Below are 18,007 nucleotides of genomic sequence, written 5' to 3'. Positions count from 1 at the left end.
TCATTGCAGTCGTATATCTCCAATGCTACCAATCACATTGTGTCATACCAATAAAAGACGCTCGATGTTTGGGTACCACATGAATTGTCTGTGAGAAATTTAATGGACCGAATTAACATTTATGAAGCGAATGATAACAGGAGACGAAAACTGGTTCAATGCGTAAAAGATCAAGGTCCAAGCGTTGCCAAGCTCAACAAATGGTCGCAAAGCCAGGATTGACGCCTCGAAAGGTTATGTTGAGTGTTTGGTGGGATTGGAAAGGAATCATCCACTATGAACTCTGCTCCAGCCTGGTCGAACAATGGATTCTGCATTTTACTGGCAACAACTGATGAGATGTAAGCAGGGAATCGAAAAAAGAACGGCCAGAACTGATCAACAGCAATGGCGTCGATGGCTCGGCAAAAACTATTAGAACTTGGTTGAGAAGTTTTGATGCATCCACCATATAGCCCTAACCTTGCACCGTCGGACTACCATTTGTTTCGGTCAATGCAGAACTCCCTTAATGAAGTAAAGTTGGCTTCAAGAGAAGCCTGTGAAAATTACTTGTCGCAGTTTTTCGCCGAGAAACTAGAACAATTTTACACTGATGGAATAATGTCTCTAGCGAAAAATGGCAAAAAGTGGTCGACCAAAATGGTATAGATTTGGTTCATTACAGTTCATTATAAATATAAAAATAAATAACTTGAAGTTTGGTTAGAATAAGAAAGGACTTTTTCGACTATCAGTATTAAGATATAAACGCCTCATCTCTTCCTAACATAAAGCTCAGTATCGTGAAAAAGGACAATATCCGACAAGATGGCGCTTGTTCGGTGAAAGATTTTCTAAAACATTGGCTAGCTAAGATACATTGTTCCAATGGATAGCAAGTTTGCAGTTTTGAAAGCATAAAATACGGTCTTGAAGGAATATGAAAACTTTCTTTGCCGAAAGATCAAGTGGAAAAGGTGTTAGCCTCGAATTCAAAAATAGCATTGTAAACTTTTCCATTTCATTTATTGTTTTAAATTCCTTCCCCATTTAAAGAAACTTAATGAAGTAACAATTTAGCATGTGTAAGGCGGTTGAGAATTGGTGAAACTGATTAAACCAATAAAGCAACATAGTATTTTGACAGGGTTCGAAATCAAATTTCAGGATTTTTCTTAATTTTTGAGTAAAAGGAAAAGCTTATTTCCAAAGAGCGCGAAATGTTTTGATTAATTCATTGTCTTCGATGGCAACTGTGCTGATATTTCGACAACTGATGTATGATTTATGCACTCCTATCGCGAACTTATAGCATATTTATTACAATTTTTCTTATTTTTGTTCGCTAACAACTAATTACTTAGCACTAATTCTTACAAATACATACAGACTAATTTTGTTAAGTAATTTCTTTGGATAACAAAATATTTACAGCACTTCAGAGATTCGCGTCGTTCGTCAGCAGCAGCGGCAGCGGCAGCAGCAGCAACAACCCAAGTTGCCACCTCCAACCACATCCCATTGCACTGCAGCCCGCACACTGCCCCGGACCGTACCGCAGTCAGCAACGTAGCCACTTGAATGTGAGGTGCCTTCGTTCGTATAATCGCGATGTGAAGTGAACTCATCCGGGCGCTTGGCAGCGTCGTGACTTAAATTTGCGAAAATGCGATGAAATCTGCAAAACAAAAATAAACACACACATAAATAAGTGGCGGTGGCAAAGTGAAAAACAGAAACAAAATTAAAATAAAAACCGATAAGAATACAAAGTTGCAATTGACTGGGAGGAAGCATAAAAGGTGGCAGTGAAGCTCGAATATGCGACTGCAAGCAGGCAGAGAGCGCTGAGGAGGGTGGAGCGAGGATAAATGTGTGCGGTGAGAGATCTGGCAGGGGCGTACAGTTATTTTTTGTGACGCATCTGCATACCCACATACACATTCACAAACAGTTAAGTTGGGTAAGGCTTAGCCTTACTTTTCCCTTTTTTATCAGTTGGTAACAGCTGCGCGCGTGCGTCTGTCTGTCTGTCTGTATTGGGATCACAAATGTATAAATTGGCCGGCAGCCAAATATCGTCATCGGGCAATTTAGGTATACGAGCGAGTAAATCCAAAAAACATAAGCTGAATATTTGTATGTGGAGCATTTGACGTTTTTTGCGATTTCAATTCAGCCAGAGTTTAAAGTAACTATTTACCTTAAACGGTCTAGAAGTAAACATTCATAAAGTTAAACGATACAAGTTTTTGACAAGACACAGTTTTTACTTTGTGTCTCGGCACACATTTCTTTAAAATAACAGAGTTTTCTGCTGACATTTTCGCGCGAAATAAGACTGAATCCAAGTGTGGCAAATAAAAAGTAGCAGTTGTGGCAACAGGAACGTGGTGGGGGCAGAATTTTGGGCGAAAATGAATATTTGCTTATTATTAGATGGCTCCCTGACCAGCAAGCTTTGATTAATAATATTTTGTTAACTATATATAAAAGAAAATTTAAAGATTTTCAGTTGAGACGAGTATGTTTTAGATGAATAGATGGCTAGCCGTCAAGTTACTTGTCAAAATAAGAAATTGCATGCTCAACGAATTGTGTGCGAAAAAGGTTTGAGAACCGCTGAACAATACGTGCCGATTTACTTTCACCCGTCCGAAGTACTACCATATCCTTTGGTCTAGAATTGCCCAAGACTTTTTCGCTCATCTATCCGCATATTATAATATTACTTCTCTGCCTTCCCCCGAGGCATGCAACTCATTATACGCTTAAAGTGAGACAACAAAACACAATGGCAATGCTGTGTCGGCGTAAATCCCTTTCTCATATTTTCCTTTTCCTTTAGCTACGAATTTCATTCCATTTTTCTTGGTTGTTTTTTTGTGTTCACTTTTATTTGCTTTTCATTTGATTTGCTTTTTTATGACTGTTAATGTGGTTCTTAATGCCAGCGCAAGGACACCATTTTCCCTCTGTTCGTTCAGTGTTCAGTGTCGCAGCTGCTTTTACGGCGCTTGACTATTTGGCGTTGAAAATGAATTTTTCATTTCCGAAACATACCCTCACACACACACACACATGCACGACATATGCTTGTTTTGTGGAGGAAGCAGAAAAGTAGACTAAAACAATACATAGTTTGTAGATAAAACTGTGTAATAAGGCAGATGAAAGGAATTCGTACGTGCAATTATGCACCAACACATGTACTTATGTATGTATGAGTGTATGTGTGGGTATACAAGATATGTAAATATATGCATATAGCGTAACCACAGCCAACGCAAATATTTCATTTCCATACAAAACTATGTATATAAGAGTGTGAGTATCTACTTATGTCTGTGTGAGTGTGTGGCAATGGTTTTTCGGAAAGGCGGTAGGTGTGGAAAAGCACTGGCATATGTTGTTGGCCGAATGAAATTAAAATTTTAAATGGGCTACTCAAAAAATAAAGTAAGCACAGAGAAATTTATGCAGAAAATATAACGCACCGGCGAAAGCCAAACAATTGCCTACAAGAAATACATACATATATAAGTTATGTTTGTGGCTGCCCTGTAGGAAATTCTAAGTTATAGTCAGAGGGAAAATCATCAATCAATATACTATAGCTATTGGGTAGTCGAAAAAGTTTTTTCGTATTTTGTCAATGGATGTTGTCGCAGTCGAATATCTCCAGTGCTATCAATCACATTGTATCATACCAGAGGGAGATGATGCTGTATCAGTTTGTGTAGCACAACAATGGTCCTCACGCTCCGTTCTGGAAATTTCGATGGCAAAGATACAATTGGCTCGGGTTAATCTATCGTTGAAAAAGTCGATGAAATTATGGAAAATATTGACCAGGACCGTCACATAAACAGCCATGACATCGCTAAGGAATTTAACATTCATGAATTGTCTGTGAAAAGTTTAATAGACCGAATTAACACCTGCGATTCTTTGCTGAAACAAAATGAAATCGAACCATTTCTGAAGCGAATGATAAAAAATGGATCAAATACGACAATAATGTGTAAAAAAGATCATGGTTCAAGCGTGGTGAAGCAAAGTCAGGATTGACGCCTCGGAAGGTTATGCTGAGTGTTTGGTGGGATTGGAAAATAATCATCCACTATGAGCTGCTCCAGCCTGGTCGAACGATGAGATTGAAGCAAGCTATCGAAAAAACGGCCAAAACCGATCAACAGAAAGGGCTTTGTCTTTCATCAGGACAACGCCAGACCACACACATCTTTGATGACTCCACCATATAGCCTTGACCTTGCACCTTCGGACTACCATTTGTCTCGGCCAATGTAAAACTCCCTTAATGGAGTAAAGTTGATTTCAAGAGAAGCCTGTGAAAATTATTTGTCACAGTTTTTCGCCGAGAAACCAGAAAAGTTTTATACTGATGGAATAATGTCTCTAGCGGAAAAATTGCCAAAAGTGGCAAATATTTGGTGGATTAAAGTTCATTATAAATTTAAAAAATAGTTGAAGTTTGATTAAAAATTCAAAAGGACTTTTTCGACTGCCCAATACATATGTTAACCAAATAAATAATAAATGTCGCAGTAAAAACCTACTTTCTGACATTAAGTGGCATTCTCTTCAGAATAATAAATACTTTAATTTCGGTCGAAGCTATAATACCCTTTGCAGGTGCGTTTTCTTATAGAATAAAATAATATAAAAAGATCTTGAATTTGATTGGTCAGTTTGTATGTCAGCTAAACCCTACACTCGTCCTATATCCGCGCTTCTGACAAAGAAGCAGCTTCTTGAGGAGGGTATTTCGAAAACTGAGGGACTACTTTACAAACTTAATAGAATAAATGGTTCGAAATAATATAGTGTAAGAGTTTATTTATTGCTTGGGGGTTTAAATACTCGACCGCATATTTTGAAGAATAATAAGTGGGCTTTTTATACTGTTGATTATGAGTAAAGCCTTCGAATACATGCTGAAGCAAAAAAAGCCTTAGATACATATTTATGTTAAATATAATATTTTATATATAAATAAATACGAAAAATTATGATTATGTAATTTAATGCGTTATTAAAATTTGTTTTCCACGCTATCTTGCATTCTTGGGAAACCGCAGAAAAGGCAATTTCTTCTCTTGTTTTTAACTGTTTTATCTCTGCACACGAACAAACGCAGACCCAGACCAGAATGCAACCGGATATTAAAAGCCATGCTAATGAAGGTCTCAGCTCCAGCAAAAGGGTGAAGGGAAACAAGTATTGCATGCGGCAAGGCAGAGATTGAAGTTGAATAACAGGATATGAAAATGAAACTGCCACACAGTCGCACTCATTCATTTCAACACAACAAGTTGCCCAGAAGGTTGACAAACAAAGGATTTACCAAGCAAACAGAGAAAGTAAATTAATGTGTCAGCCGATAGCCGGCCATGGCGTGACTTAAGCGCTCTACAAACTTTTGCCAAACATTTTCACTTTTAGCCACTCAACTTTCGCCTTGCTCGGCAACCTTTCTGGCGCTTGTTGAGTGTTGCGATATTATTTCGGCCACAATCTTCAACATTAATCGCCAATTCGCCATTTCCCAAATCGATTTTGTCCCTCAAATTCAATACTTTTGGGCCAAATCGTTTTGTGAACTGATTGTGAGCCATAAATTAGCCGCCGTCAAGAGAACTGAGTGAGAATTGATTTTAGTGCCGTGTTATTTGGATTTTAATCAATTAGCTACGTTACTCTGCGGTCAATTAAATTCCAAGCAGCTCAAAAGTGGTTGCCTAATCGTGCGATTATATCGGATGTCTAATTTATCAGCGGCTTCATTAATAGTTTAAATTCGTTTATTGCCAGCAAACAAACCCTTCAGCTAGGAATCCGCCAACGCTTATTGTTGCGCCAATTAATGCAAATGCTCGCATTGAATTACCGTTCAGCGTTTTGCTTACCCACTGGTAATCCCCTTAATTACACACTCAAGTGGTTAGACAAGTATTTTCGTCATTCTTTCGTTCCATCGTTTCTCGCTTTTTGATGGGGAAATCGATAATATATTTCATCAATCACATAAATTATTACATAAGTAAATATTTCAATGGTTGCGGTTGAACAGCAATTAAGGCTGACTATGCGAGTTTCCGGACGTTGTTATTCGTTTTTCCGGTGAGCTGAAGTAGGTTATTTATTCAGGTTATGCTTTTTGCTACTCAAATATTCAATACATAGCTTGTCGAATAAATTTACTTTTTTTCTTAAGTGAACGTAACTAATTTATTAACCATTTATGATAAATGGCTTCTGAATAACACCATGGAAGATTCTAGTTTATAAGCCTGACATTTGATTAAAATCCACTGAAAATATTGCGATACATTTTTATAACTTATTGAGACCCACCGAAGTTCACTCAAGTGAGGAAAGTTCACTTGGGAGTGACCAGAAACGATGCTTTTACAAATGGCTCAAGCAGCTCACGACTTCCGGTCTTAGACCAAGTATCCTCTGGGTAACTAAAAAACATCCCTTCGAAGATAAAGTGAGAAAGTGAAACACCCCTTCAATAGGTTGAGTGCTGGGTTTGGGACCCGCCACGTAAACAAAACCCCTAACGAAAAGAAGAAAACAGCCTCTCCTTTTGATGAGAACCAATGCAAATGCATTAAGGACTTCGCCATGTCTGAATTTGGTTTCTCGGCAAAACTAATACGGATTTCTAAACTAACGTTGGGGACTACCACAATTTCCGTAAGGATCGGGAAGAATCTTTTCGAGCCGTCTGATACCAAACGAGGTTTCAGACAAGCCGACTCTCTTTCTTCAATCTGCTGCTGGAGAAAATAACACGAGCTGCAGAGCTAAATATCTCCTGTCGTCAAACAAACAATCGTCGCACTCGCAATTTGGCTCCCACGTCACTGTTGTTGTAATAAAAGGGTCTAAACTTCCCTTTTCCGATGCATATACCTAATAATCATTTATATATTATATATAAATATGGTATATATGAGTAATGCAGTTATAAAGCGTAAATATTTTATGGCTAAAGTTTCAATTTAATTCCACTTAAACGATCTAACTTTGCTTATTACAAATCCAAGCTAATGCAAATGTGTTTGTAATCACTTCATTAATAATAGCCTGACACTTTGGAATACACACAGCCTATTCTTGAATACGCCTGTGTATGTGTGTATGTAGATGTATACGTGTGAACGAGCGTAAGCTAATAAGGCCATTCTAATACTGAAATCAGATGCTGTTCGCCTTTTCACTGCCACCGACGCCCTCAACTCAACGGCGAAGCCAACCATAAGTAGCGCACAGGAGCAAGAGGAGAGTATAAACACAAACGAGAGGTTGCTGCTCTACAACGTTGAATATAATTAACAATTTATATACAGCGAATTGAGACAAAAGCATTCGCAGAATAGAGTAGGGAATTAAATTTATTTGCAATAATATCATAACAAGTGCTTATTACTAACTGAAGGCGCAAAACGTAGAACTCCATGAGAGGGTGAGCCAGCCCGAGCACATTGCGAGGCTGCCACACCGCACCGCAACACACGGCGCTGGTAAAAACTACACAAACGCGATTGCTAAGAGAAAACACCCTGTATTCGAAGCAGCAAGTATGCAAAAGGGTTTCCAAAGCGACAAATACGGCAAGTAAATCTGTCCCGAATGCGCACACACCTGCAGACGACAGATATTTAAAAGATTTTTCCAATTGACAAGGGTGTTGTCGTCTCCGGTTTTTCTCAACTAGTCACAAATACATTTCAAACAGCGGACCGCGCCTGATAAGCAAACTGTGCCACAAAGTATTGCTCTACTTTCGTTCGCGAGCCGAACGCCACATGCAGGAAAGGACTGGCTGCCAAGGATGCTTGAATGCTTGCCTCCGTGCGTGCAACATGTACCATATTAAAGAAAACTTTTTCCATACAAGCAAATAATATCTAAGAGCAAATAAAAATAATAAAGAAATGCGGAGAAAGGCAAAGAAATATTGCTGGCTTAGTAAACTTGGCCGGCGCAAGGCAACGTGGCAGGACTCAAGGATGTTGCGCGCTTAGTTCATGCATAAGAATGCACTGTTAGGGGAATCTGTGTGTAGTGATGGCCTCAAAACGCTTCACTCCTGTGGAAGTAAGCGCTTGCGGGGGTGATAGTGATGGAATCGTGCGTTAATAAAAACGTGTACTAGGGATGTGGAGTAAGTCTCCGCTTGCCGTATGACCGGGCATGGTTTCAATACTCTGTGAAGTTTGTTGCATGTCCTTGAATATTGCATTAGAACAAGTCGAATCAGAAGCGTTAATTCTCCGACGTGTGATAAAATACATAACTGTACATAATGCTTCGGGCAGATTGAGGAAAGCTCACATGCATACATCCATGCTGTTATGAGCACTTACACATGCGTTGTTTTTGCAACTTAAATCTAAATGTCTGTGTGTGTGGGTATAATAATATAAATATTTATGTTGCTAATGTACGAACTGCCGTTGCTGTCTGTAATATAACTGTCAATTCGTGGCTGCCGAGTTCAAAGATGGCAGACAGCGGACAGCTGCTTAGCCGATAACATGGAATGGATATAAATTGAACGTTTGCTGTTGATTGTGGCACCGCCATATGTTGAACCCAACGAACCCTTCATTGTGCCATTCAAATGGTGTCAGATTTCCTAATTACAAGCAATTAATATCAAAATCAAAATGTTTCTAAAGGACTTAAAGCATGTAACTATGAACTACAATATATACTATGAATGTAAAAATCACATAAAACGAATGAAACATGCAATTTGAAGCAAAGCACCCTCATCAAGAAAGTTCAAAGTCTCATGTTGTTGCAAAATGTTTATCATTTCTGATAATGTGGAATATTTCATCTCCCAACTGTCGCAGCCACATAACTTGAAATCAGGGCTAATAAGGAGACACAGTTTGAGACACTTGTTTAGTTATTTTTATGAACTAACTAACTAAACATTCTTGACATACATCCTCTGCCACATAAAACGAGTGCTGAACAGCGGTGTCCGAAATGTGTCATAATCATTAAACTTTTTCGACCTTTTGAGTACCAAAATGAAATCACACACCTCCTCACTTTTCCTGCCTCTTTCATTCTCCCGCTGCAGCCATTCTCCCTTACCGTGTTAATGCCGCTGCCCGCCGTGTACTTTCTTTATGAGCTACATTTTGTAAATAAAATTCGTTACTCATACGCACTGGTGTCCCAAAGCATCACAGTAATGCTGTCAATCGCTGTTGAGCAGAGCCAAATTTATGAGCTCGAACATGCTTAGCGACAACGCTAAGAGAGAAAAAAATTGATTGCGCATATTTTATTGTACACTCGTGGGTGGTCACACACACAGGTATATGTATGTATGTATTATAAGTTAGTAGGTATATAAATAATTCCACTTTACTTCAGTGCTGTCAGTGCCAAATACTTGCTTTGCCGGCTGTTGCTTCTTCCTTCCTCGTTTTCTTTTTGAATTTTTGGCTTGTCGCAGAATTTCTTCTCTTGGGCTTGGCTATTGCCTCGCATACGCAAGTAAATAAATTATTCTTACGCCACACGCCGACTTCAAAGCCCTCAGCCGTGGCTACATGTATGTACATGTGTTGGTGATTTTTAAGCAAATGCCCTTTTTTCTACGCAATTTCGTCGTGACACTGACCCCACTTGGCGCACATTTTGTGCTTCTGTCGTGTATTTGATAATACCACGCAAGCAATAAAAAGTTTATTCATATCTTCAATGACTTTGATTACTCCAAAGCCCATAAGCGTCGCTAAATGTGAGGAGGCTTCCTCAAAGTCGCAGTAAACGAAATACATATAGGCTCTCCTTTATCAGTGTTTCGTGCCAGTTTCTCATAAAATCTTGAATTTTTGTTTTGGTTTTCGTTTCTATTTTTGTTTTGTTATTTGAATTAGCATCGAGCTAAGCTTCTTGACTCACACATTGCCAGCTCTTCCTACTTGGTTCGGCTCTATACGGCTTAGACATGAATATCTTTGGCCATTATCTGAGCGATAAAATTTAATTTCAGTATCTCATTCATGTAACGGCATAACAATATGAGAACGCTTATTATGATGGCTATGAGTTGGCCATTGTTTATAACTTAAAATGTCTGACCACAAGATAATTTATGTGTAGTAGAGTATGTTAAAATGCCAGTTTGTTTTCATAATGTTTTCTATACATATGCTTAAAGTTAACTTATGTGGCAGATATTCACTTTTTGGTGTTTTATAAGTAGTGATTGAGTACAAAAAATTTGTAAAGTCGACTTACATTCTCGCAACGAATACTTTTGTCCGACGTCATCGTTTATTCAAGAGAAGGTTATATGAATTACCAAATCCCGCTAGATGGTGCCGTAATACTAATTATTACAAGCTTTGCTACCAATTCTACCGTGAATAAGCAAGAAAGAGGTTTTGACCTCACTTTGAAGGGTTGGCCATTTTTGAATTGAGCCTTTTACCATTTACACCCAAAAATGACCTGTTTTTGTTCAGATTCGCTCGAACTTGAGGCTTTTTATTTGCCATTACTTAATAAGCAACTCAGTTGTTGTTGAGAGAGAGTTTAAATATGAACTTATGGAACGAATAGTTATCTCCAAAAATGTAGCTAACTTTATCTTTATTCTTGAACAATGCTAGTCACAGAGTCTATAAACTCGAATTAAGCGCATTCATAGATTAAAATACCGAATAATAAATTAAGCTTTCGTAAAAAGTTAATTCCATAACAATAACAACCACGATATATAATAGAATCTTCCAAATTCTAATCTGGCATTGAAAAATTATTCAAACATTTAGTCCAATCATCTCTTATTACAATTGAAAAAGGTTAATAAACACATCCCATCAGCTTTCGGTTAAGTCAAAAGATGTAACATTTTGCCATGAATTACAAATACTTCTCTTGCATATCAACACTTAATTTCAGATATAGTTATTGGCCATAAATTAACTGTAAAAACATTATACACATAAATATTCACCAACAGAAGCTCAAAATTACAAACAATAACGGGACTCATAGTAGGATGTTTAATAAAATTGTTGTAACACAATAAAGCATTCGTGAGTGCAGAAGTTACGACTCTCCCACAACACTTCTGCAATCCCGTTCTGCTCTCTGTTTTGTGTCGGCACCCCATCGTAAACCGTCGAAAAGGTCAACACTGACCATTGGCATTTTAGTGTGTTATACATTTAATAAAAGTCCTCGGAAAACAATGAACAGCAAAATGACAGCGACAAGCGGTGAATGAGTGACTGATGATTTTATCTACTTGTGTCTGTGCCATTAATCCGCACACTAGAGTCAATTGCATGAACTAAAATATGTATGTTTTTGGTTGGTAAAACAGGTCATTCGCCTACGAACAGTGGAACCCGCTTGACTTTTCTCGATGTGAAAATATGCCAGTTGAAAACAGATTAGTATTAAAAAATCATTTTTGAAGATTATCTCTTTCAAATAATGGCCGTGGCTACGTCTCAGATGGTCCATTCGTTGGGTCCAATTTTCGATGACTACTTCGAGCATTTCGACTGGTAATTGGCGAATGGCATGCGTGATGTTTTGCTTCCAAACCTGAATCGAAACGGGATTGTCTGCATAGACTTTAGACTTAACATATTCCCAGAGGGAAAAGTCTAACGTTGTGATACACGATACACGACACACTATGTTGCCCAAAAAGTGAAATTATTTGCTCACCATAGTGTTCTCTCAATTAGTCCATTGATTAAAGCGATGTATGGTAATTGGCGCCGTCTTGTTGAAACCAAATATTGCCGAGATCCGGAGCGTCCCTTTTAAGCATCAAATAGTCGGTTATCATAGCGCAAAAACGGTCGCCATTAACGGTTACATTCTCACGTATAGAAAGGTATTATAGCTTCGATGCAACTGTAAAATATTCGATCCAATCAAGTGAAGTGAAGCTCAATGTGCATTAAGAGGCGATTTAGGCACGAAATTAATTATTTAATCGCCAGGGAAATCAGCACACCACAAACCGTTTTGTAGTCCATTTTACATGTTTTTGTAAGGCTAATTATGCGAAACAAACTGGAACCCCCATTGCATAGAAAATGAGACAATTGCGTTGTTCGAGAATGACAGGTGAATCGCAGAGAATACAAAAGGACAGTACCGAAGGTGTACAAAGCAAAATGGAATACATAAAAACAACAATAACTCCTCCCACTGCGCCGTGATGTGGTTTCTGCTTTGTCACAGACTTAGTTAGCCGAACATTGAGAAAGGTAACAATACACAATCACTGGACACAACACTACACGCAACAACACAGAGTACCACAATTCACACTACTCGCACAACAATAACAGCAACAAAGCAGCCAACATATAGAGCGCAGCAAAATCGAAAGCAGCGCGACGAATGAAATGAAATGGTTCAACACGGAGCAGAATAGAAAGAAGAATAGGTGAATGGCTGAACAATAGATTACAGGTACTTCGAGTGACACACCGCAGCCATGCCCAAGTGGACGAGCAAGCAGGACTCCAACATAAAATAGATAGGATGGATGAATGGATGAATGGCTGAGTGACAGAGCAGTGACGAGTGTTATGTTATGGAACGGAATTAACAACGAATGATTTCTACGCCACAGAATAGTGCTATCTTTGCTATGATTAAACATTGGCAATCGACTAAAAACGATTTCGTGCCATCCCGCACAACAAGGAGGAATGCGATAAATGGGTTACTCAATGCTCCAAAAGGTGGGGCAGAGGTTGGAAAGAATTGTAAAGAGGCCTGAGAAGTGCGCAAGCGAAGAACACGAGCAAACTAAAGGAGCAAAAAGCACAAAATACTTGGGAGCGCTGCGAATGTGCGCAATAAGCATGAACATGTCAGAAGCAAATGGTGAAAAGTGCTCCAAACCGATTTTAATTGCCATGAAATTATTTACTCCGAGTGGAGTGCTGCACCAAGTGTACTTGTATGTGTGTGTGCGCAAGTAATTTGCTTTATCAAACTGCGGCATTTGCCACTTGAAGTGCCAGTGGCACCACCAGTGCACAGGAAACATCATTAAAGCGGAAAGTGTATTGGCGGGTTTAAAAGGTGAGCACTCCATACACGGCTTGCCACTCGATCGCTCTGTGGCAATTAAGGGAACACGATTGCGGTCAATAAATCACCACCTTTTGTCCAAATGTTTGCACGAAAAATCGTAATTGAAAATGTCGAACAATTTAATGAGATTGGTGGGTGAGAACTGGATGTCTCGGGCATACCTGGAAACTTTCAATTGAAGAGTATGTCGATTGTATTTAATTTGGTTAAGGGAGTATTTAATATGTATTTAAGGAGCAAACTTAGACATTTTTTTCTAAAGTGTAGCCGCTTCCAATTCGCGATAGCAAGTGTAGCTAAGTCTTTCTGCACCGAAGTGGAGGCCTTCTTCTTCCTCTGCTTAAAACGGCGGGTACTGAATCGAAAACCTTCAAATCTGGAATGTTCTCTTCCATCCGGACGACTTAGCTAGTCAATGTCATCGTATATTTCGTAAAGCTAATCGTTCCATCGACTGCGTACTGTACTAGCCGTTGCCAATGCGCAAATAACCATAAATCTTCCGCAAAATTTTTCTTTCGAACTTTCCTAAAGCCGACTCATCAGATGATGTCATTGTCTATTTAGCTCTTTAGGTTGTATTATTTTCTCCAGAAATGTGTTGAATAAGTCATATCATAGGGAGTCTCATTCAGTATGGTTCGGTCTTGAAACCTTCTGTTAGTCGCTATATCTTTTCTTAAAATTTTCGAGTATTATCCCTGTTGACCAACTTCTCAAGCTCTTTATACTCACACATTTCGACCTCTTTCTTTTTTGTCTGAATATGCGTCTGCCTTCCCTCTTCAGCTCTCGGTATCTATCGCAACATTGCAAGGTCTGCTTTCTCTGCGCAGGTTTCGTTGCTGCTGTACGTAAGGTGCTTGAAATGTCGTACCACAGTACTCTTTTACCGGGTCGCTGATGCGTGCCCTTAGAGAGCAAGTCAAGTCGAGTAGAAAACCGTTCCGCTGCCGGTTGTGATAGTAGCTTCTCGACGTCGTCCCTTCCTTGTGTCTGTTGACGGGCTACATGATAGTGGTCTGTATGTCAAAAATTTTACTGATGAATCTTTGGACCTAAAATGGATAAAATTAGGCGAAAACTTAACCTAGCTTCCATATAACCAAACATTTAACAGCCGGGTGACTTTATTCCATGTGATTGGTGATGGTACCTTAATGAATCTCAGGCAACATTTTATTAACATGTGGCATACTCATGTTATGTGGTATTGGCAAAAATAGATAAAATCTATTACTTTGCACCTTAAGGTATTTCAATGGCTTCGTTCAAGTTACAAGAGTATAAAATTTTCGATTGCACCCAAACTCAGCCCTTCTTTACTTGTTCACATTTCCTCTATAAATCTTAAAACCTCAACTTTTTCCTTATTTCTGCGAATTATTGTTCCGTGTCCGCAGGCTTCGGATGGTCGGATGGAAGGCATAACGGAAGGACGTCACTCACGCGCGAGGCCATCAAATTTGGTGACATCAATCCGTCGGTTTGTCAGCGTGCATGCTGTGAAGTGCCCTCATTACAACCACACCCAAAGCCGTATTGATTGCGAAACGAATTGAAGCGCAAATGCGAAAAGACAGTAAGACAAATTGGAAATAATTTTCATCTTCGAGAATGGAGAATATAAATGGCTAGAGGACAATTAAAATTTGAGAAAGTTTCGGTTTAAATTAAAACATTTTCAGAAGTCAATGTTTTATGGGAAAGAGACTTTTCTCCAGGTTTTTTTTAGTATATAAAAGAACCTCTCAACTTCTATAACTTTTCTCCAGGTGATTTCTTACGATGACTTACACAAAATATCTTGAATTGAGCAATTCTTCCATCATAAAAGTTTGAATGTTTCAGTTTGAAAAGAATTGTGGAAATCAACAATATCTCCGTCTTATTTAGCTCAGTATTCTACCCAGTTGAGTGTTGACACCATATCGTAAGCTCTAGAGGATTTATTTTAATATAATAATATGTAAAGTATATTGGAATAAATTCATGTCCGGAACTACTCACAGTGAGTTACCCCCGAAAGCAGAATAACAAATCCCAACAACTTGCTTCGATTCATTAATAGTAAATTTTAAGATGAAACTTTCTACGCAACAGGTCCTGCTTCTTCTTATTACATATGCACAGGAATGTGCATGTATGTTCTGCATACAAAATATGTTCACGCTTGGCGCCTGGAATTATTCTCGTTCTTACTTGTCGTCACAGTCAGTTTAATGGCTTTTAATGAATTTTAAATGCCAACAACGAATTGTGGGCGAATGCATGACATTTCCCTATATAAAGGCTGCACACATGCGTACATATGTTTAAGCCAGTTGGCAGTCATACACGCTCACATGCCTCGTACTCGTACACAGAGCTATATGAAACACTGTTGTTTGAGAAGCTTGGTCCTCTCACTCCTTATAGCGCTTAGCTTGGAGCTTTTCAAAACTTCGCATTTAGGAAGGAGCATAAGCTAACTAAATTTATAGCTTGATAGTCACGTGGTGAGCAAAGATCGCCTTTAAAAAGTTTTATTCTTTAAATTTGTTTTGGCTTCCAAATAACCATTAACTACTTGCTACACACGAAGAAATCCATCGTACTATATCTTGTACATTTTCTGAAAAAAATACAAGTTCATGAGAATGAGGTTTATCGTCAAACATTTAATTCTTGAAATGGCGGGCTCTAAAATAATACTGCTCATATGACAAGCTTTTACATCAAACAAGTTTGACCAAAGTCTGAAAATATCGTTGCCCAACGCCTGATCAAGAGTCATCAGAATAATTTGTTATCCTAGTACAGCATAAGCAGGATTTATTTCATTTTATGAATCACAATAATTTATTAATCGCATATGACATTCGCAACTCATCCATTTTCTTTGTGATTGACAGTTTGATTGTTTTCTCACAGCTGCTTTATATTTGCTCATCAATATTTCCAACAGCTGTTAGTTTACTGGATAGAATAATATATACAACTTACATACATACATATATGCAGATATGTATATACTTATATGTGCACCTATTTGACTACGGGGTACGGGTTCCTTTGGCTTATATTTGTACTGTGATGACGTAAATATTTGGAATTCCTTATTTTACTCATTTCATTACTCAAAATACACCTCAAACTACCAACACACATAGTTGGGGGTAAAAATAGGCATTATTTGCCCGGCGCTGGAAAATAGCACGTGAAATAGAAATTATTTAAGCAAGTTGGCAGTCGATTTGTGGCCTCAATAAAATATTAGTGTGGCTCTCTATTTTTATGCGAGAAGAAATTACATGTTGGAGCGCATTGTGCTCCTTTACATATGTAGGTATAGAGGCATAACGGCATAAAGGAGTATGCTACATAGGAACATAAAAATTTTTGAATATAGAATGAATATAAATAATTACAATATTCTTATTGTTTTATAATGAATAGTAATGATATGATTAATCAGTTTTTAAAGATGAAACGAAAGAAATGTTTTCTTGTTACGAAAAATGATGAGTTTGTGGAACTTTGTGTTCTCTAAGTAGGTTTTTTCGAATTATAAAAAACTTTCTTCTTCATTATTGGCGTAGACACTGCTTACGCGGTTATAGCCGAGTTTAAAAAACTTTGCTTTACAAAATTATAATTTCTCAAAACTTAATTTCTTTAGCATTTCGAATGTTGAGTACAAGCCTTCCCTTAAGCAACTAAGTATATGACTTTTGCAAAGCTGCACACATTCCAAATATTTATGAAGGCAAACTGAAATGTGAGTCTGGCAAAACCAAATATTAATTTTGCAAATGACCTCAATAAGTTTGCAATATTGTATGCTTCGAAGAGCTGGCAATATATATAGGTACACACTACCGTATGTGCCGTTATATTGCGCCAGTGAAGCGTCACGCCAGTCAGGAAATGCCGAGTTTACAACGAGCCATACTTGCTTCAAAATAAGGTCGGCAGAAAACATCCCAGTTATAATGATTACAGTACAGTACAGTAAAGTGAATACAGTACTTATGGCAAAGCTCGAGTAACATTTCGATAAAACTGTTCAACTTGTGATGTATCCAAGAATCAAGACATGTTTCGATGTCGTCTTGTGAGTGAAACTGCTTCTGGGCCAGACCATGTGCCAACGAACGGAACAATTAAAAATCGGGCATTACAATATCTGTGAAATATAACCGGTGGAGTGGGACCACCGACTCAAGATTTTCCAGGCTGATTTTAGCGAGTTTGCCAGCGTGAGGTCGAGCGTTGTCATGCAGCAAAGTGTCTTTATCGTGTTTCTACTGGTATTGAGGTCAAAAGTAACCCAATTCTCTTATTTCTGAATCATTTTCAGCGCATGTAGTCGCTTGGAAACGGCTTGACGGGTAACGCCTAATGTTAAAACAAGCTCCTTTTGCTCATTGAGCAATGTCTCCAATTCACATCCCCAATTCACCGTTTTCGAAGGTTTTTGGCCTTACTTTACGCGGATGGTCGTTATAATCAAAATCGATGTCTTTGAAGCGACAAAACCAATAACGGCAGGAGAACATTAAATATTCTCCGAAATTGTTCTGACAAATAGTTTGGGTGACATGACGGATTTGCAAGATTTTTTCAAGTTAATGTATTCGGTTTCTTAAACTACCTATAAATGCGTTTTTCTCGAAACGCTGTTTCAAAGTCGCTCGGGAAAGTTTCTCCGAAGGTCTGAACCAATCTGCTTGAAATTTTCACACGACCTTCGTAGACATACTATTTTGGAGGTAATTTTCGAAGGAATAATGTTTTATAAAATAATTTAGATTTTTTAAGTGTCGAAACGTAAGTAAATTTTTTGACAATAAAATTGTGTCTAAATTAACAGATCTGCTCTTAAAAAATTAAAAAATCA

General features: G+C 38.2%; 1 protein-coding gene across 5 annotated transcripts in view; it reads right to left on the bottom strand.

The window, feature by feature from the left end:
- Nucleotides 1-621: 621 nt before the first annotated feature.
- Nucleotides 622-18,007, bottom strand: part of LOC120768917 (patj homolog) — a 38,325-nt gene continuing 20,939 nt past the window's right edge. For all 5 annotated transcript variants that reach the window (XM_040095712.1, XM_040095704.1, XM_040095695.1 and 2 more), the window contains exon 3: nt 622-1,660. The gene's annotated coding sequence lies outside the window, so the exon portion shown is untranslated. The remainder of the gene's footprint in view (nt 1,661-18,007) is intronic.

Source organism: Bactrocera tryoni, chromosome 1, assembly GCF_016617805.1.
Source record: "Bactrocera tryoni isolate S06 chromosome 1, CSIRO_BtryS06_freeze2, whole genome shotgun sequence".
NCBI classification, from domain to species: Eukaryota; Metazoa; Arthropoda; class Insecta; order Diptera; family Tephritidae; genus Bactrocera; species Bactrocera tryoni.
The sequence above is the reverse complement of the archived record's forward strand: the minus strand, read 5'-3'. Positions and strand labels throughout refer to the sequence as shown.